Source organism: Macrobrachium nipponense, chromosome 18 (genome assembly GCF_015104395.2).
Source record: "Macrobrachium nipponense isolate FS-2020 chromosome 18, ASM1510439v2, whole genome shotgun sequence".
Taxonomy (NCBI): Eukaryota; Metazoa; Arthropoda; class Malacostraca; order Decapoda; family Palaemonidae; genus Macrobrachium; species Macrobrachium nipponense.
Window position 1 is genome coordinate 78,998,839 of NC_087211.1, and position 22,435 is coordinate 79,021,273.

General features: G+C 36.9%; 1 long non-coding RNA gene across 1 annotated transcript in view; it reads left to right on the forward strand.

The window, feature by feature from the left end:
• The first annotated feature begins 429 nt into the window (after window positions 1-429).
• LOC135196858 (uncharacterized) overlaps window positions 430-22,435 on the forward strand; it is a 147,795-nt gene continuing 125,789 nt past the window's right edge. The window contains exons 1-2 of the long non-coding RNA XR_010310495.1: window positions 430-671; window positions 10,028-10,111. This is a non-coding gene — a long non-coding RNA (uncharacterized LOC135196858). The remainder of the gene's footprint in view (window positions 672-10,027; window positions 10,112-22,435) is intronic.

The window sequence follows — 22,435 nt, forward strand, 5'->3', positions numbered from 1 at the left end:
AATGGGGAACCTTTGCTTAATTTGTTTTGATAATTCAACAAGAAAATTTAGACTATCCATTTTCTTAATAAAGCCATTGCTCTGCCACTTAAGTATAAATCATCAAGATTTGTCTCTGCAACATCTTTGCTGATGTTATGTACTTGCGGACCATAGATACATAATTTAAAAAATATCTTACTTCAGTGTAATTAAAAAAAAAAAAAAAAAAAAAAAATTTCCGAATAAAAAACCCAGACGAGAGACAAAAAACCCAGATCTGGGTTTAAAAACCCAGGAGTGGCAGCCCTGCCGCCCATGTCTTCCCGAGACAAAAACTTTGTTCAGACTGAAATCGGTGCGGAGATCTTTCATATTGTCTGAATAGTGTGCATGTGTGTCGAAAACGACAATCGTTCAGTGTATGGGGCCCTTGAAGCCCCTTCCACACGAAGGGGACAGACACACCGGGAACTTGGATTTGTCGCTAATTCTCTAACTTTTAAACAGTGTTACCAGTTCACCTATAAAATTGGTAACAGTTCCCGTCCGCCGCGCGTGTTTGTTGTTTGTCCCTCGCTTGGAAGTCTTTAGACGTGTTGCTTCAAGTTCGGTTGTCGAAGACTTAGTTAACCAGAGGTTTAAAGAAACCGGTGTACTTTAGTTGTGCATGGCCGATTTGGATAAGAAAAGTGAGTAGTGTAATATGATCATCCTCAGACTAATCACACGTATGACATGGGCTGGGAGGCCTAGGAAGATGGGGAATGGGAATGGAAATGGAAAGCTTTATACCAGTTAGGGTAGAACATCACAGCAGGCCAAGCAGGCCACCTACCATCAATGCAAGCCACCCTCCGAAAAAGTACATTATAACGCGTCCTGAGACCCGAGATGGGCATCAGTCGCGACTTGTTGTTGGTGAGAAACGGAGCTAAAGACCTTTACTCTCCTTTCGAAGTAAGTATTTTCTCCAAAGTTAGAAATTAAGGCCAAATTTTAAGATTTAAACAGAGGGTACTGAAAACGGTCTCAAACGTAGTGCAAATCTCACCAAAACGCGTTCAACATTTTTACTTACAACTCGAGGTATCTAGAAGATTGACGCCATCTCGATGTTTACGGAGTAGCTTGTGTCAATAAACTAACCATTTCCTGTGATAAATCCGCACACCACTTGTACCCACAGACGCTGGAGCACTTTTTATCACAACAATCGAAACACGATTTCTCATCAACAACAAGCCAGGCGTAAACAGCTGTTTGGGTAGAAGATGACGAGAAGCGTGCTCTTGGCTAATTTTTAAATAAGTAGTAAAACATCAATATTTTACATATTTATGATGATTAATTTGAAAATATTCGTTATTGAAAAAGTAACTCGACTCTGACTCAAATTTAAGTAATTATTTTTCTGAATTAGAACGTTCTTTCAAGTTCTGTATTATGACGTCACGACATCTTGACTTTCGTACCTATTGTAAATAATTGCTATACTCAACTGTCATTGCAGAACAGTTTACCAGTTATTCATGCAGATTGTTATCAGTTATACATGTAATTGTTATAATCGTAATGCGCATATATATCTTTATTATTTACTTTTTGGATATATGAAGATGTTTTACTGCTGGATTATCGCCGTAGTGTGACGCAATCGTTTTCGGTCCATGGGCCTCTGTCTGTTTTCGCACCAAAAGAAATTATGGGGCCGAATTTGCAATGACCAGAAAGTCGTTAAAAGAGGAAAGTTAGCATTGAGGGGCATATGTTTTGACTGAGAAAAAATTTATTCAATAGCTAGCTTGTAAAAAATACTTGGTTATAAAAACTTGATTGACAACTAAGCAGCATGTCTACTATGGGTTTCAGAGACAGTGCAAGCACGTTTTTGGGCAATACCTATTTCTGTAACGAACACTCATAACAGAACGAGATTTTTCTTTAGTGCATTACCCCCAGTGCCGTAATTTATAAGGGTATCGTGAATCACTAATCGTAAAGAATAACTACACTTGTCCTTGTACTAATAGACCAAACTCCATTATCCAGAAATGGATAGGAACACACCAGTAAACAGCTCCACCTACCCTCTCCCCCCACCTCCACCGCCACCCCTGTCCTTCTTCCTTCCTTCACCTTCCCTTCTCTCTCTGAAAGTTGTTGCAGTTTAAACTTATTTTCTATGATTTTTCCATCTATCTATCTAATAATAGTAGTTTACATTGGTGGATATATCTAACGATTCACTCGGTTGTTACCTGCCCATTGACCGATATATTTATACACTGATCCACTAACTCTCTCTCTCTCTCTCTCTCTCTCTCTTCTCTCTCTCTCTCTCTCTCTCTGTTTCTTTTATCGTAATTCGAAAAATGAACAAGAAAATATATTTCATACTTGTATAGCATTAATTAAATACTTTCAAGTTTTTAATTCAGTCGTAATGATGAATGTAGGTGCATCTACTAGTGCTCGAAAAATAGTTAAGCAGGACATAGGTATGTAAAATTTAAAAAACGAGAGAGAGAGAGAGAGAGAGAGAGAGAGAGAGAGAGAGAGAGAGAGAGAGAGGACGGAATAGGAAGGGACATTAAAATACCTGGAAATGAAAATCCCTATAATCCAATAATTATAGCCTCAGGGTTTATCTCGAAAACCATTCAAAGGTCTGTCACACAAGTGTAAAGTTGTTTTGAAAATTTGGCAGACATGTCTCCTCATAGCGTATAGTGTTGCTGATGAATGAGGTTGTGTTGTTTATTGTTAATTATTAACCTCCTATATACCCTACATGGTTGGGGGACCCTTTGTGAATGCTGGTTTTGTGTTGGGTAAATATTTTGGAGAGAGGTTGGGAAGGAGGAATCCGTGCGTGCGCTAATTTTCATCACGAAGACATGTTAAACAATAATAGCCACTTGATTTATGTTTCATTTTTATGACAATTTGTGTGGTTTATGTATGCTCTAATTTTAGTTTAAAAATATTAAAAAAAATTTTCATGCACAACAGTTTATATTGCAGGTAATAAATATTATATTAGTTAGTAATAACGAACATGGGTACATCACGTAGGGCAAAGGGATAGGCCCACTTGCCCCTCACCCGGATATCGTCATTTCAGCGAGTGAAAATATGGCTCAGGTTTACTATGTCAACTGAACGACTTAAGGAGGTTACAGATTCTTTAGTAACGAACATTGACCCTCCAAACTGGGTATAAGACTATAAACAAAACGTTGAAATTGGTGAAATTAGGCTATGTATTGGAAGTATATATACATAAATATTAAAGCAATTTTATCATTATTGCATTACTATGACAACTAGAATTCATGGAAACAGTTTATAATAATGGAACGGCGTATGTGTGAAGCCTCCTCTAATGTGGCAACGATGATTTTGCCATTCTTAGCATTGGCAAACATTAAAGCATGCAAACATTAAAGGTTACATTTATTTCTGGCATACGATTATTTAAGAAATTCAAAATACTAATAAAGACTGAAATCAATGAAAAGTGCTAGCAAAAAACAAAAAAGCAAAAAAAAAAAAAAAAAACGTAGTCGTTTCCTCTATGCACTTTTCCGTATTCGTTCCTCTATGGTTTTCGGCAGCCAGATGTACGAAAACGTTTAGAAACATTTGATTTTATCTACGTTAGAAATATCTGTAATTTTCGGGGTAATTTGGTTGCAAAAAAGGATAATATACACGAATTAAATCAAAATTTTTAAATAACAATGTAAATTTAAACTAAATAACGAGTAAAGTAAACAGTTTAGGGAATAAAACTTTGCAGTTTCGTCGTCTGTCGTCGTCTGCTGTTTGTAATTGTGTTTATGGCGCGCGCGCTTAGAAACCAGGAACAGCAACGGGTTTAAAGTGCAATGTGGAGTGAACTGAGACCAAAATGTGTATAATAACAATCAAATAAGCACTGTGGAGTTTCAGTTGTGATGGCAGTAAGGATAAAAACCGCCGATTACAAGGTAAGAATGAATTCAGTTCCAACCATAACCCCGGGAATAACAAGTTTCATACTTTCACTAATATAGGCAACAAAATGTTGTTTTATTGTGCTGATTACAACTGCAATCTTGAGTAAGATCAATAAACGTTACATACATACGCTAACATTGTTCAAATGAGTGCTGGGAAGGCTGGGAAAGATGGTGGCCGTCACTGATGAGAACCACCGTCCATGAAAAACGTAGCCGCCATATTGGATTTCAAAACTGCCTTGAAAACATATTTTACGAAGAGCTCACATGCTTATTTTAGTTCGTATGGGGCTTTCATATATCAAAATATGTTGACGAAACTTCAGTCTTTTAAATGGTATGCTTAGAGTTGCAATTGTATTCATGTTTCACCAATTAAATATCGAGTGAATAAGACCCGTCTACCGTGATGAGGGTTGGCCTGTTGTGATGTTTCCCCCTATTTTGAAATTCATTCGTTCTCAACTTCTCACAGTCATTGTAATGATATCGTGTAATGTAAAGGTACCCTAGATCTACCATTGCATGGTGTCAGGTGCTGCTTCAACTGATGTCCTGGAGGTAGAGTGCCTTTTTTCCCCCTAGATGGAAGATGGAATCGGCATGTTTTTTGCCGACCATGTTGCCGGCCCGGAATAGCCGACGCAGTTGGAGACTTGGAGTATCGTTTGTAGGCTAGCCAAGCCTGAACCTCTTAAATGTAGGGGGGAAACACCGCAGTGGATCCATCGTCATCGCGTGGATCAGCCTTATTCACTCGATATGTAATTGGTGAAAGAAGACTACAATTACATCTTTAAGCATACCATTCAAAAGATGGAAGTTTCGTCAACATAATTTGATATATGAAAGCGCCATACGAACCAAAGTAAGTATGTGAAGTCTTCGTAAAATGTTTTCAAGGCAAATTTGAAATCCAATATGGCGGAACCCGCATGAGATGCCATTCGTAAGCACAGCGAAGCCACCATCTTTCCCAGCCTTCCCAGTGCTCATTTGAACAATGTTAGAGTATATGTGTAATGTGTATTGATCTTACTCAAGATTGCAGTTGTAATCCACATTAAAACAACATTTTGTTGCCTATATTAGTGAAAGTATGAAATTTCTTATTCCCAGGGTCATGGTTTGAGCTGAAATTCATTTTTACCTTGTAGTCGGTGGTTTTATCCTTACTACCTTCACAACTGAAACTCCACAGTGCTTATTTGATTGTAGTTATACATGTTTTGGTCTTAATTCGCTCCAAATTGCACTTCAACTACGTTACGGTCCCTGGTTCCTAAGCGCTCACTCCACAAAAACAGTTACGGGCAGCACACGAGTACACGGTTATGAGGTACAAAGCTTTATTCCCTTAATTGTTTACTTTATTCATTATTTAGTTTAGCTTTACTTTGTTACTTCAAAATGTTTATTTAATTCATGTCTATTAATAATTTTTTGCAACCAAATTAACCCCGAAAAATTACATATATTTCTGAAGTACATACGAGCAGACGACGGCAAAATGACTCGTCATTGCCAATCTAGTGGAGCTTCACACATACGCCGATGCATTTACAAACTGTTTCCATGGATTCTAGTTGTCATGGTAATGCAATAATGATAAAATTGCTCTAATATGTATACATACTACAAATAGATACGCTAATTTCACTTATTTCCCCGGTTGTGTGTAATTCTTATACCCAGTTTGGAGGGTAAACACATACCAATTGGCAACACTGACAAACAATTAAAGAACGCCTTAGGTACCGTTCACAAGCAAAACTGTTGATATTTGAGTCAGGAATCTAGTTACTTTTACAACAGTGAATATTTACAAATTAATAATCATGAATATGTAAAAAGATTTATGCAATTCATGACCTTATACTGCCGTTTAACTATTTATTTAAATAATTATCTAGTGCGTGCTTCTTCTTCTACCAAAAATCGTAGTTCCCTTGGAAAAGTAGTGGTTGGAAGTCATTGTTTACGATTTTTGTGAAGACAGTGCTCCAGCGTCTATGGGTACAAGTGGTGTGCGGATTTAGCACATGGAATGGGAAGTTTATTGACACAAGCGACTCCGCAAACATTAAGCAATCTTTCAAATATTTGGAGTTGTAAGTAAATAGGTAATTCTAAATAAAGAATAGTTCCGCACGGACTGCAAGGAACGTAACCGCGGATACGCCATCCACTGGGGAATGGGACGTCCAATGTACTTCGCCGTGATTAGTACTGGCCCATGGGGGTTAATTACAGTCGTCCAAATAAATATTACTTTAAATTCTTGTTCAGTAAGTAAAATAGCGTAAGAAAACGTCAACTGCCATAATCTACTTTACCGCGGAATGAGGGCTTAGAATTACCAGTAAAAATTTCGAAAGTGTTATGGAGGTAGTGTGCACTGCATAGAGCCAAACTTTTCATTACCCTCTGTTTAATCTTAAAATATGACTTTGATTTCTAACTTTGGAGAAAATACTTACTCCGAAAGGAGAGTAGAGGTCTCGAACTCCTTCTCTCACCACCAACAACTCATGACTGATGTGATGACCATCTTCGGTGTCAGGACGTGTTGAAGTATTTTTTGTTTTCGGAGGGTGGCTTCAAACGCAGTCGAAACTAGATCAGCTAGTCCAGTCGGTTGTTCCCCTTATATGCGCGGCATAGGAACTGACTTTGCTTAACGAGGCGACTTCTCAAGAAAAACGACTTTCAGGGCTATTGGATTTATCTGGTCATAAAACTGTCAACTGGAGGAGGTACTTGGAATATTTCCAGATTTATCCAGTAAGCTCGGAGAAAGACAAAAAGCAATACAGAATCACTCTCCTTTTGAACTTTGGAGGTAGGATCTTGGTGGACTTTTTCAATACATTTTTAATACATTTTCTATGTTATGTCAATGTATTTTTTCTTATTATTTTTTAGATTGTTTATTATTTTTTAAATTTTTATGAGGATGACATGAAACGTTATATGGCAGGCTGAGATTTTAGGAGCTTAAAGATTAAAGCTTGAAAAACCAATTTGGGATTTTCATACAAAAATGACAAGGAAAAGATAGGGTACGAAAACAACCGAAAATTGACCTTGGGATGTATACTGGGTACAATTTTGCCGTATTTGCTATGGAATTGGGGAGGGTGGGGCCTATAATTGTCTTACCTTATAGGCTAAGTCGTAATTTTATCAATATTTTTCTGTTATTGTGCATTTGGGCAGGTTATGCGTTGGGAAGAAATTTTTTATATGTGCTTTACCCAAGAAAAATATATATGATGATGTGGGAGGTGGCTGGAGTCTTCTAAAGAATAACAGTGATTTGTATGATGAAATTGTCAGAATTAAGGTTATTTCTGGAATAATGAGTGAGCAGCTTCATGGTAGGCTACGAAGACAAGGTTTTGTATCCTCGGATAAAGTTCTTGAGATATGTAGATTTCATGAAGGAGGTGAAAGGCAATTGAAAGATCTAAATGTTATTACTAAAGAGTAATGATAGGTAATTAATGTTGTCTAGGCCTGAGTATAAGAAAGGTAATTCTATATTAGGTAAATGTAATTACTATTGTGTTTATAAATTACTATTAGGAAAAAGTTATTGTCCAGCAGCTAATAAGTATTGTGCTAAGTGTGGATCTCAAGGACATTTTAGAAGAAGGTGTCTAAATAAGGGTATTGGAGCTAAGTACAATAAGCAAATAAGCAGTACTCGGCGTAGACCTCGTATTTGTGATGAAAATCTAAAGATTTGGTCGAGGATCAAGAAACGTTAGTTGGTCACCTTCAGATTAAGAAAATTAGGAAACCGAGGTGTAGCAAAATGTTTCTAGTGATGTTGTGTTGTCTTCAGAGTTACAAGGTGAGCAATGAAATTTCAAATGGATACTGGAATAGAAGTGTGTTGCCAAAGAGCATCCTTGATATCTTAAAGGTTAAGCCAGAATTTTGGCCTAATCGAAAGTATTTGGTTGCCTTTACTGAAAGTAGTATAAAGCTTATTGGAAAGTGTTCTGTTTTGTGCATTTACAGTAAGAAGCAATACCAATTTTTTTTTTATTGTGGATGTAAATTTTTGCCCAATATTGAGCAAGAATGCTTGTAAATTACTAGGCGTTATTAGTTTTTTAATGAGATAAAGCAGGATTGTTCCTTAACACATAAACCTAAGCCTAACAGTGGAGCTGAATTGGTATTGAATTACTCTGATGTTTATCAGGGCCTGGGTTTCCTTGATGGTGAGGTTAGGTTCGAAATTGACAAAATGAACAGCCATTATTCCTAGGGAATTAAGAGTAAAAGTGTTGAAAGAGCTACACAAGTCACTTCAAGGTTTGGAAAAGTCACTCAGGTTAGCCAGAGATCTTATTGGCCTGGTATGACAGCTTAGGTCAAGGATATGATTGCTGCCTGTGAAACATGTAATGCTTTCCAAAGACAACAGACTAAAGAGCCACTCATCCCTCATGAAATTCCTGAAATACCTTGGAATAAGCAGGGTGCTGATCTGTTAACACACTGTATAAGACAGTGATTGCATCTTGTATGTCTCAGTTTGCCCGCCATGGCATACCTATGATAACCCATAGTGATAATGGCCCCCAGTTTATAGCCAGTGAGTTCAGGGAATTTTGCAAATCTGATGGAATAAGGCATACAGCATCCTTCCCTGGTTATCCCAGTGGTAATGGTCTTGCAGAATGAAGTAGTATTCAGGCATTGAAAAAGTTACTGAAGGCAAATAAAGAAGGCAGTGACCCTTCCCTTAGTGTTTTGCATTACAGAAATACACCAATTAGAAGGGAATGTTAGTAATGCTCAATTACTCTTTGGGAGAATAACACATACAACACTCCTAACTTTTCCAAAACGCTTAACCCCTGAAGCTCAAGATCCAGTAAGAGTTTCAGAAATGCTGAAGAATAATCAGGATGTGGAAAAAAATCACTATGATAAGAATGCAAGGGACCCTCTTGAGTTAGAGGAAGGAAGTGTAGTTAGAATGAAGTATATACATATAATAATAGTGAGTGAAAAAAATGCTGTGGTAGTGGCACCAAGGTTTTAGGCACCTCAATATGGATCTGGTCAAATGTATAGGGGAAATCGTCGACAATTAGTAAAACTCTAGTGAAGGTAATTTGCTTGTTGATGATAATATTCGTGTGTTTGAAGAAGGTGCACTTAATGAGCCAGAAACATGGTCTGAATTGAGGGTTCCCGTATCTCAGGCTATTGCACCTAGTGGTAATGTACAGAAAATTTTCTCGTGTTGTAATACCACAGAGAACCAAGAGATGTACGGAGACCTGAAAGACTGGATCTGTAGAGTAATGGGTGTATGGATCTGTAGAGAGCAATGGTGTACTTTACTATACAGACTTGGGTTTGTTTGTATTGGGTTTCAATACAGTATAATGTACTGTAAAGAAGAGTTTATTTTGTAAGAGTTGGCGTGAATGGTATTACAATACAGTATATGATTTATTTCATGAAATGATGTGCTGTCCAGTATTGAAATTTTAAAAGGAAATGTGAGATATCTTGTAAATGTTTAAAGGACTATGCTGTTGCCACTGTGTTTGTGCCTTGGCGCTCGTAGTACTTTATGTATTTTTGGAAGATAATAAACACCAGCAAGCTTGAACCATGTTTTCCTAAGCCTCCATATATATTACAGTCATAGTGTGGTTACATTGTTTGTGACACCAACTTACGAAATTAATTTGCTCTTCATGTTCAGCATTTTTCAGCTGTTCCAGTAATTTATCTTGGTGGTGATGTTTTTCATTAGTTAGCTACTCCGAGAAAACCGTTACCTCAAATGGCTGTATTTAAACATTTCCAGTACTATTAATCTCTTGAATGCACTAAATGTAAATTGAGCAAAGCAAGGAAAGTTATTCTAATTTATACCTATCAATGTTATTTATTTATTTATTTTTTATCTTCAGTTAGGCCCAATTTTCCAAGAACGTGTTATCAAACGTAGAGATAAATTACAAGACCACATACATTGCAACTAAATATTTTATTTCTTTCAGACTGCGGCCCCATGGATGATGCTGATGCAAGGGGGGTCCTATTGTAAATCTTTCCCAGGCTTGACTGTGTTCCTGGATTTCGAGGTAAGACTAAATTTTTCAGAACTTGCAACATAACTAATGGAATGTTAGTGGAATTATGTGTGCTTTCGTAAGCGGCATGAAGTGTAATTGTTTTCACTTTATGATAAATAACAACGCCTTTATTTTACTCCATTTAGACGAGGAATTGTGAAAGATATGGAAAAACTAAAGTTAATTGCGTTGGTTCATTTATTATTTCAGTCTCCCCTTATATGGCGCGGTTCGGCGGTTTTCTCTAGAACCTATATGCACCGGTTTTCTTTTAATTACAGGCTTCTGCTAGTTTTGTTTTGCTGTCGTTAATATTGCTCTACAACTGAAAAGGTAATTGAATTGTCTGCAATGCTGACCTTCCCGTCTCAAACACACACACACACACACACACACACACACACACACACACACACACACACACACACACACTTAAAATGGACTCATAAACCGGCAATAAAAGAATTCTTTCATTTCCTTCATTTATGTCCATTAGCGTTCTTTATGCACTGGTTATCTCATATTAATAAGGTGAAACGAGGGAATTAGAGGGAAGATGAGAATAATGTCAGAGTTATACGCCATTAAGAGAGAGATATGAAGTAATGAATGGATATTTAGAGTATTACAAATGAGGAAAGTCTGTTGTTGAGCTAACCGGGTTTTTAAATTTCTCATTTACGTTAATGTTTCCTTTCCATTAAGTGACCTGGCTGGCAAAGATGATACGTATTATTCTCTCTCTCTCTCTCTCTCTCCTCTCTCTCTCTATCTCTCTCTCCTATCTCTCTTCTCTCTCTATCTCTCTCTCTCTCTCTCTCTCTCTCTCCCCGAAAAAAACTTACTGAATTCCCAGGGTAACTTAAGGCCGCATCTCATTGTAGTAATGTAACCAACTCTTTTTGATATCAAAATCTCAGATATACTATGCCATGCTTCGTATAAAACTTATCACTGGATACACCAACGACTAGGGAACTAAATATATATATATATATATAGATATATATATATATATATATATATATTTATATATTTTATTATTCCAACTCCCTGATACACTATGTCCTTCACCTTTATCCTGAACTTCCATTTTCCCATCTATCCGTTGCTTCATAGCACTTCCTTTGCTCCTTTCTCCTGGCACATACATATACGTATGTATATTATGTAAATGCATAAATAAGCATATAGTATATTTTTATATGTATTTTCGCCCCTTAGATGCGTTGACAGGTATTGATGGGCGAGGTTGCTAGCCTCATAGATGTCCAGTAAGTGTATTATGCAATTGTGTCTGACATAGTGATCAGGCCCACTGTCTAGAACAACTGCACAGATTTATCACAAGCGGAATGGTAAATATGAAGTACAGTGATGCTCAAATCTGATGCAACATGATTCGTTTTGTATCGTCCTGATTCTCAGACTCAACGTGACTTTGCTGAGTAGTATTCAACTTTTTTTTTTTTCCTAATGTCATACATGTCGAGAAGTGCAAATTCACAGCTAGCACTATTTTCCTTATGGTTATACAACTATGATTCCTGTTATGCATTGGTATAATTCGTAATCTGTTTGATTTGAACTTACTATTTTTTTTATATTGCTTTGTTCATAGTACGGCGTGATAATTTTAACGGTACAGTCAGTTAAGTAAAGTTAAGTATATCTTAGTTTTATCAGACCACTGATCTGAACCAATTGGTCATCTAGCAACGGGACCTGCAGCTTATTGTGGGATCCGAACCACACTATATCGAGAAATTAATTTATATCACCAGAAATAAATTTCTCTGATTCCGCATTGGCAGAGCCAGGAATCGAACTTCGGAGCACCGGATTGGCAGTCGAGCGCGAAAACCACTCGTCCAGCGAGGAACTGTGGTACAGTCAGTGATAGTGCACTTAATTCCTTTGACAGGTCTGCAAAACTACGTCTGCAACATTATAACAGTAGACTTAATAAGCTCAACAGTCATAGCAACATTTCAAGAGAGGAATATGAATTACAACAAGTTTTCTTTGAATGTTGAAGTTGTAGGCTGTGTATAAAATGCCTGTATGTGGCAAAATGATTTACAGGCCTAAAAATATAATCTAAGCTTTCTGAGATGTAATATCTGTTAATAATGAATTTATTTGTAGATTACCTGTTTTTTGAGGAATAAAAGATGATGAATTTCATTATATGGAGAAGATGCTATTAATCGAAATGTCTATTAGTATTAATATCGAGGCGTATGGAACACTTGTTTTTTACTGGTTTGAAATATTTTCTCGCTTTTGGTGTATAATTTATTCTTTCATAAGGTAACTTGAAGTGCAAGAATGTGTAGATAACCTCGTTTGCTATCTGGCCAGAAATTGTTAATATGGACAAGTGAATGCTAAGTGTGAAGGGAAGAATTCTAACACACCTAGGACTAGGAACTAAATCTTGTCTTTGGCAAATGAATAATTGCATAGGCGAGTATTTGCTAGTAGTCCATCATTTTTAAAGTGGTTAAGAAAAATATCATAAGTTTTTTTTTCGTATGAAAACTCAAATATTCCTCTAACAAATATAAAATTAATGTTTTCAAGATAATTTCATTTTTGCAACATATTTACGTTTTTTCAGCTTTGAGATGTAAAAACAAAAAACAATCAAATAGGACCATTTTCAAATTTAATGGTTTCTTTGGAAGCAATATTAATGTTATGACAATTTTTGTCCCTTTTTTTTTATTTAACAATTGAACTGAGGTTTGATCACAACTTCGTTTTGGTCAAATGCATCGGCGATGAGTGAACGAAAGTTTTGAAAATGTTTCGTAAGGGTTTATCCTGAAATTTGGCTACACGTGATATTTTCTTACAATTTTGAAATATATGACAGCTATCACTCTTTTTGAACATAATTATGACCTTATCGTGTGCAATAATCGTGTTTTCGTAATGAAATAATAGATAATTATGGACCTTGTTAGGTTGCCAGTTAGTGAATTTGAACGAAATCCTATGCAGTCATGTAGCATCAGTTCTCAGCATAGCTGTACATCAATCATTCCCTCTGTCGACAAATGCATACGCAAAAGAATAATCGAATATTTATCCGTATGGCTATAGAGTAAGACTTAAAGGATTAAGCCTTTTCCTTATGGAATCACGTCGTTTATGAAAAGACAATAAGAAATATGGAAACCGAGTTATAATCCCGTTGAGCCCTGTTGATTATGTAAACCTCGTATCATGTTACGAAAGCCATGCTGTCGAAAATGTAATCTAAGTTTGAGATGTTCGATGAAAATAACGTAGCACATATTACCATAATATACATTAGGTTTATGATATATTGCAAGACATTCGTGATTCTTGTCAGAAAAGAAAGATGGACTATTTCTGTAGAGAATGTCTTTTGTCGTCTGTTCTAAAACGCAATTTCCAAAGAATACAATGTCAACACACGCGCAGAGTTGATGACGTCAAAAGGAGAGAATGCTCCTTTTTCTTTCATGTTTACGTTTTAACGGGGAATTTACTTTTAGCCATTACCCAAAGTCATGTAGGCAAGGAGGAAAAACATACAACATACATTTGTCATAATATTAAGTCTTATATTTAGTGCTGAAGTCTATACAAAAAAGGGAAAAATCTCTTCAAATATGAAATATCACATGCATTACATACAAAGAGAAAGAGAAATTCTGTTAGACTACATTTAAATTCAGTCCTTATACTGCCAGTGTTGCTTTTGTTTCTAAGGAATTCATACTGAGGAAATTTGTTAGCTATGTAGTATCCCCCAGTGTAAATCAAACTTTCACTCTCGACCTCATGTTCAAAATCCTTTATGTCTGGTTTATCTCACTGTCTTGACTAATTCCTCGATATCCAGGGTACAAAATGTCATAGCTGACAAACACAACTCTCGATCTACATAGGCCCTAGGGACTCATCGTTCTGATTGTCATTAAGCCTATTTTCTACCGTGGTAGAATATCAGCCCTGAAGAAAGTTTATATCCCTGAAGCTGAATCATAATTTTCCCCTACCAAAGCGAATTTCTTCCTAAGAGGTAAATCGTACTCGATGTTTTACATTTAGAGGAGAGGAATGAGGAGAGGAATGATCAAAGTCAGCTCCCATCTGTTGAAGAACCGGAGGAAAAAAATATTCCAGACCGTCCTGTGATACCCTAAAAGATAGAATGCATGAAATATCATACTTCCCCTTCATTATATTTCAGTTGAAGTAATATATTTGAAAAGTTGAAGTAATATCTTTGAACACACAACGAGGCCCCTTTGAAACTGATACAAATGTTTTCTATTCTTTACTCTCCTTTGAAAACACTTTTCTCAAAATGCAGACTGCACACTCGAGCTTTCTTAGTATTTATTGGGTCTTCTCTTTTGCACAGGCAATCCCATTTCCTCTTCATTTTGGGGAAACCCAAAGAATCTATACTCGGTTTTTTTCTATGTGTCCATCCGCCTGTGGTGTTTGCGTATGGTAACACTGCGTCCCAGGCTTTAGATAGTTACATTCAGCTTACATTCAACAATTATAATATATCCTATTTCGAATATTAACGGTGTAATACGCATACAGTATATTATTAAAACACTTTTCAGTTGGAAATGTATACCAGATATCCTTTTATTTACCTAAAACTTACACATAGCGTAACTATTTAAAGCCCGGGACGCAGTGTTACCATGCGCAAACACCACAGGCGGATGGACAGATGGAAAAAAACAGAGTATAGTGTTGTTTTCTTTACTCCTCACGGGAAAACAACCAAATACAGCCTGACGTCATGCGCACAACGGGACGTTTTTTCGACACTTAGGTGAACAGATACGGTATTCTTTGGATACTGATGAAATGTAGACAGTTGATAACGTGGTCATCATTCGTTTAAAGACGTTCTGTTCTTTTTCAAAACTAAGTATTTTTCGCCCATCTTGCATAATCGCTACTTAGACAAATGCCAGTTGTAAAAGGAGCTGAAAAACTCGCGTTTTGGCGTTCGCTTTCTATGACTTTGATGTGGAAAGTTTTGTGATGATAACATTTTGCGTAAAATACCGGAGTAAAAAATGACTTGGTGGGAGGCTTATATATTTCCAGATTGACAGGTGGATATATTTATGTAAGTTGGCGTTGCAACGACCATGGTCACTGACGGCGGGAATTTTGCTCGAGAGAGAGAGAGAGAGAGAGAGAGAGAGAGAGAATTTGGTGATGGTTTCATTGAGTTGGCTTTCTAATTTTTTGTTTTCATTTTATTTTGCGACGGCCGTCTGAAAGCTCAACAGTTCTGATGCTTTACAAAACTTCGCAATGTTCAATTAATAAACTTCAAAACTAATCAAGAAGGTTCTCTTGTCCCCGGTATTTGTCAGTATGCCAATGATCTCTGTATAGGAATGATAATACTATCCCCTTATCGCATTGCCACCTTAATGCATAATGGTGACTTCGAGCAAAGAATTCGCGTCTTTGTTCGCTAACAACATCCTTTGTGGTAAAGCGCCATCACCTCAGGTTTTCCATCTTTGAGATAATGGTAGATGACGTCACTTACCATGGCATTACCAAATTGATAGAATTCATCGTGTAATTGGCTGATCATTCTTTGTGCACTGATTCCTCTCCATTGTTGTGAAATGCTTTTTGATTTGCCTTGAGTGGATGCTTCATCTTACTGGCATTTCCGCATAACTCAAATGCTGCATTTTTAGTTTTTGTTTATTACTTCATGAATATATCCTTTGCATAATCTGTAATGAATGAAGATAGATTATTCTTCTAACTGGACCTTAAAAGTTAGTAACCAATTCATAACTATTTCTTATATTAAATTTGTTATAATTAGCAACCTAAATATTGACGAGTGTATGTGAACATTTATTGGATTAGTATAACATTCGATTATATATATATATATATATATATATATATATATATATATATATATATATATATATATATTATATATATATATATCGAATGTACTTGTCTATATTTAGTTTGCTAATTATAACAAATTAAATATAAGAAATAGTTATGAATTGATTACTAACTTTTAAGGTCCAGTTAGAAATATAATCCTCATTAATTAATATATGTTGTACTATATGTCAAAAATTGCTGAAATATTGAATGGGGATCAAAGTTAGGCTTTCTATTCCCCACGATGGACGAAGTTCAGTTATCTGTGAGCCTGATTTTTGTCTACTGATAAAAGCCATCCATCTACGACATAAAAGACTGAAATGAATGGTCTTCCATCTCCCTTTATCGCCTTTCTTTTATAACTTACCAAACATCCGGGAGAGTCCCATCGTTCCTGAATCCCCAGCGAACAAAAGACGCGCCAAAGCGAACAGCTCTAAATTATAGCCCTCTTGAGATGTGCTTCCGGGAGCAGATAATGATTTGTTCATTCAACAGACGTTCCTAGGCTCCGTAAGGGGGTAGTTCCGTCAGTGGACCTCATGCGATGTACCGTAGGCATTACTTGAGGTTCTTTGCAGCGTACCTTCGGCCCCTAGCTGCAACCACTTTTGTTCCTTTTACTGTACCTCCTTTCATATTCTCTTTCTTCATCTTACTTTTCACCCTCTCCTTACACTTGATACATCGTGCAACTGCGAAGTTTTTCTCCTGTTATAGTGCAAACCTTTTACTGTCAATCTCCATTTCTGCGCTGAATGACCTCATAGGTCCCAGTGCTTGGCCTTTGGCCTAAGTTTCTTATTCAACTCAACTCGACTTTCCTAGGATAATTCTGTCCGTCTCGTCTTGACTCTTTCACATCATTTTCAAAGCTTTTCAGTCTTGTTGCACACCATTATCTCACGGGTACAAGGCTTTTTAATACGCATCATCTGCTATCTGCATTTAGGGTAAGTCAAGACAGTTTTTTCATCGTTTGGATAATAATAATAATAATAGTAATAATAATAATAATATTAATAATAATATTATTATTATTATTATTATTGCTGCCTCAGCTGCGTTAATTTTATGAAGGTTCTTCTCTATTTTTCTAATTATTTTCTCATTGTTGCTTAAACTGGTGAGCAACGCACCGAAGGTTGACATATCTCATTTATGTAATAGTCAAAATTTTTATTGGTAAAAAATTCCAGCGGTGGTAGTCAAATATTCGGGCATACCCCGTAGAGTTTATTGCAGGTAGAATTAAAATTAAATTCTATTCCTTTTTCTTTATCATCATCATCAATCATCATCATCATCATCATCATCATCATCATCATCATCATCATCATCATCATCATCATCATCATTATCATTATTATTATTATTATTGAATCCTAAATAAAGATATTAGTATCACTTTTATCGTTTTGTAAACGTATTGAGCCCAAAGTGTTTCAGGTATTCTTAACATATTTTATCGTAACTGCTGAGCAAATAGGTACAATCGGTAATAGCCAGAGAGAGAGAGAGAGAGAGAGAGAGAGAGAGAGAGAGAGAGAGGAGAGAGAGAGAGCAGAAGGAAGGCAAAGTGCATCCATAAACATAAGAACCTCAAAACTTGGAAACAGCAATAACCTTTCATTGCTTCAAATGTATAACCTTCGCCTTGTTTTACTGTAGTATTCATTGTGATGTAGTGGTTCTCGGTTATGAAAGTTCTTTATTGCTTATAAATTTTGATTGAACTGGTTATTTTCAAAGCATTTTTTGAGGATGTTTACTCTGTATTGATTTCGTTTTTCGCTGTTTAGCCGCTTTATTTTATTGCATCATATTTCTTTAGCACTTTTCTCAAGTACGTTATATTCTGGAATCTAGAAAAAATGGGACGCTATTTTCTACTTAATAATGTAGAAGAGAAAAGAAATGGTTACATATGAAAGTAAAAGAGTTTTTTTTCTCTTTTTAGTGGTATGTAAAATAAAACTATTGAGTTTGGCTTTGTCTGTCGATCCGCACTTTTGTCCGCCCTCAGATCTTCAGAACTACTGAGGCTAGGGGCCTGCAAATTGGTGTATTGATCATCTATCCTCCAATTATAAAACATACCAAATTGCAGCTCTCTAACCTCAGTAGTTATTATTTTATTTTAGGTTAAAGTTAGCCATAATCGTGCGTCTATAGGTGTCGGCAACACAGGCCACCACCCGGGTGTGGCTGAAATTTTCATGGCCGTGGTTGAGAGTTTCATGCAGCATCATATGCTGTACAGAAAATTCGATTGCATTATTTACTTGTTTCCGTAGAATTCTTGTTCCTGTTCTGAAGAGAGGCTGCCTTTTGCTAAATTGTGTTTTATATGAATCGCGACCCCGAAGGGGGGTAGTGCCGTCAGTGCACCTCATTTGGTGCAATGTAGGCATTCCTTAAGGTTCTCTATAGTGTCCCTTCGTCCCATAGTTGCAACTACTTTCATTCCTTCTATTGTACCTCCGTTAATATTCTCTGTCTTCCATCTTACTGCCCACCCTCTCCTAACAATTGTTTTATAGTGCGACAGCTTTGAGGTTTTCTTCTTGTTACACCTTTCAAACCTTTTACTGTCAATTTCCGTTTCAGCGCTGAATGGCCTTAGTTGCCCCAGAGCTTGGCATAATGCCAAAAATCTATATAAATCAAATCAAAATATATGATTCGCGAAATGAAAATGATGAACGCTTTTTTGAAGAATTGTATGTACATAACCATAAACACGTTTAATGTTCGTAGTATAGAAAACGAGCTGAAGAACTGCAGCTGAAACTATTCTGATGGCAAACAAGGAAGTAAACAAGACTAAGTAAGCAAACAATTCCGGGCAATGAGCTTGACAGTCAATAAGGAAGTTTAAACACGAGTCTGCATGGACGAGGAATTCCAGTCTGTTCAGAAACAAGCAAATAACTCTTGTATTTTATCAGCCATTTTTAATTTCCTCAACTTGAACGGCGTTTTGTGCTTGGATATCTATCTTAATTTTGTCGCATCATCTCTTATTATTAAGTAAAAGTAACCATCTGATATATTTGGTACTTTTATAACTTGTCAGCATCTGTTGTAACTTTTTCCTTTATGAACAAACAGGAGGATCCACCAGCTGAAAGTTTTTTTTTTAACTCTTAAATACTGAACAGCCTCAAAGGTTCCCATAGGGGGCGGTAGTGCCGTCATTGCACCTCATGCGGTGCACTGTATTCATTACTTAAGCTTCTCTGGAGCCTGCCTTGGGCTCCTAGCTGCAACACCTTTCCTTCCTTTCATATTCTCTTTCTTCCATCTTACTTTCCACCCTCTCCTAACAATTGCTTCGTTGTGCAACTGCGAGGTTTTCCTCCTGTTACGCGGTGAATGACCTCTATATTCAGTTCAATTTCATTCAATTTAATTCAACAGCCTCGAGTGGTTTTTAGTGTTCTTGCTAAAAGTGAAAAAAATAAAGCAATAAAATTTTCAAATAATAATTTATGAGGATCAGTTAAGAAATTAAAAAGTCGTGAAAAATAAAATCACAGCATCATTAATTATCAGGAATGACTTCGAAAGCTCTCTCGTGAAATTCACAAAGAAGACAAAATCGTAACAAACTAACTTATTACACCACTAAATTGTGGCTGATGAGCATTTCGCTACTACTAATGCTATGACTCCACCCAGCACCCGTTGCTAAATAACCACTGGTTCCATGCAACGTAAAAACACCATACAAACAAACTCCACCCAGCATAAATACACTTGGTCTACAGGCAATCAGATTCGGAAAGACACTTCTCTCCACCAACATTATATAGTTTTCTCTGATCATTTATTTGAGAGACACTAGTCCTAAGCTCTAGTATTTACTTGACACCAATAGAAAATCCGAATTCGCTGTTTGGCCCGTTTTTTAACTGTGGGAAATGTATTTTAGGCCGTGACAGAAGTGCTTACATGAAACGTTTTTTTTTATCAAAAAATAATACTGAGATTGATTCTCCGAATTTTTAGTTTGCAGTAACCGTAAGTGATAATGTTCTGCCAGGGTAGGGACATACACACACACACACACACACATGTACGTATTACTTGTACATATTATGGGCTGCTCTAGGAGCAAGAGCCCGTGCTGGCTTAAGGCCAGCTAAATCTAAAGCAACTTGTACATATGGACATGTGTCTACACTCCTCATAATATTTGTAACGTTATAATTAATATTGTATCACAAAATACAGAAGTAAGGGTAAGGGCAAAGGCCCGAATCTAACAAAAACACAGGTGTTTCTGTTCTTAACAGTCTTTTTGTTATCCTGTTCGTTTTCATAAGGAAAGCCCATAGCGCCTCAGTGGCGTTATGGCAATGTGCCAAAAAAATGTTAAAATCTGATCTAATATCAGTGGCGTGATCGATATGGCCTTGACCTGCCACCTCGGTGGCCGCGAGTTCGATTCTCGGGCATTCCACTGGGATGTGAGAGATATGTATTTCTGGTGATAGAAGTTCACTCTCGACGTGGTTCGGAAGTCACGTAAAGCTGTTGGTCCCGTTGCTGAATAACCACTGGTTCCATGCAACGTAAAAACGGCATAAAAACAACGTCAAAACAAACAAACCACAATGAAAGCCCCGAGTTTTTTTCGTGTTCATTTCATTATATTTAGAAGCATCTGGAGTCTACAATAATAGCTGAACGAATAAGAAATGCGAATCTTATCAAAGAGGCTTGTGATTCGTTCATCTAGATTCTAGAATATCGAATGTAAACTGTCAGTTGATGTAAATATTTATATCATAAATTCATCAGCTAACAGTTTGCTACCACCTGTTAACGATATTTACCGTCATTTTTTGCATCATCTATGGCGTTACTGGTCCTTTGCTTTGTTATTGAAAAAATTATCAGAATGGCACTACAGGTATAAAAGTAACGCTGTTGCATTTAACAAAAAGAAAGGTATATATGAGCATATCTCGGAAATGCCTTGTCAAATTCAAAAGATATACATTATCTTATACTCGATTCCCAGTATTTATGTCAATGATCGTGTTTTGATTATCTTCATTCAGTGGCGAAAGAACTCGAGTGCACTCTCATCCAAAAAGGCGCTGATTTTACCAGGAAAAGGGTGTTTTTTACCACTCGGCTCCTAATTACTCGGCTAAACGAGTAACTCTGACGCAGAACATTGAACTACCAATTCCACAGAAAATGGACACTTTTCACGCCCGACATAAAGTCGTAATTAAAACCCCTCTTGTGATGGAATAGTTTTTGCTTCCGTTGTTTCCTCATTCTCCTTTTTTATGTAATTTTTCTTCGCATTTTTTAGTCTTTCTCCATCAGTAGAGAAAAATTTCCTTTGGTAATTAACTTGCCGACTTTTGCGTCGCCATTGTCAGAAATCTTGGCTTGATTTTCCCGAGGACTTTCCTTAGAAAGTTTGGAGGTTCTTCTCGGTGGTGGAATACTTTTTGGAATACTGTTGGGAAAAAGTGAGTTTAGAAGGACTGAGGTCTGTTGCAACAATCTATAGCTCAGTTGTTGATTCTTCAGTCGTCTCATTTTCTGTCGTAATTTCTCTATTGCAGACATTTCATTCATTTATGGCACTTCTTTTTGCAGAATGGTTGGGCATTTTTCTCTTCACGGACTCTTTCTCAACAGGCGAATAATGAGACGAAAAAGACATCCATTTAATTCCATATCTAGCAATATTTGATCTCGATTCCAATCATCTAAGCGCCTTCTTCAGTTATGCCATTTCATCACTTCCCAGAACAGAAATCTTGGAAACAAATTATGAGAAAAAAGTCTACACTTTATAGTTTTCCGTAAAAGGAAGCTATTGAGATGGCTTTGAGTGTGTCCGTGCTCCCTCAAATGTTAAGAACTACTGTGGCTAGAGGGCTGCAAATTGTTATGTCGATCACCCACCCTCTAGTCATCAAACGTACCAAATTGCAGCCCTCTAGCCTCCTCAGTTTTGATTGTAAGGTTAAATAAAGTTAGCTATAATCATGTGTCTGACATCACTCTAGGTTCCAACAACACAGGCCACCACCGGGATCGCCTTAGTGACGTGATCGGTATGGTCTAGGCCTGCCACCTCGGTGGCCGCGAGTTCGATTTTCGAGCATTCCATTGAGGGTTGAGAGATGTGTGTTTCTGGTGATAGAAGTTCACTCTCGACGTGGTTGGGAAGTCATGTAAAGCCGTTGGTTCCGTTGCTGAAGAACCACTGGTTCCATGCAACGTAAAAACACCATACAAACAAACAAGCAAAGAAACAGGCCACCGCCTGGATGTGGCTCAAAGCTTCATGGGCCGTGGCTGAACGTTTCTTTTAGGTTTATACGCTGCACAGAAAACTCGATTGCGCCG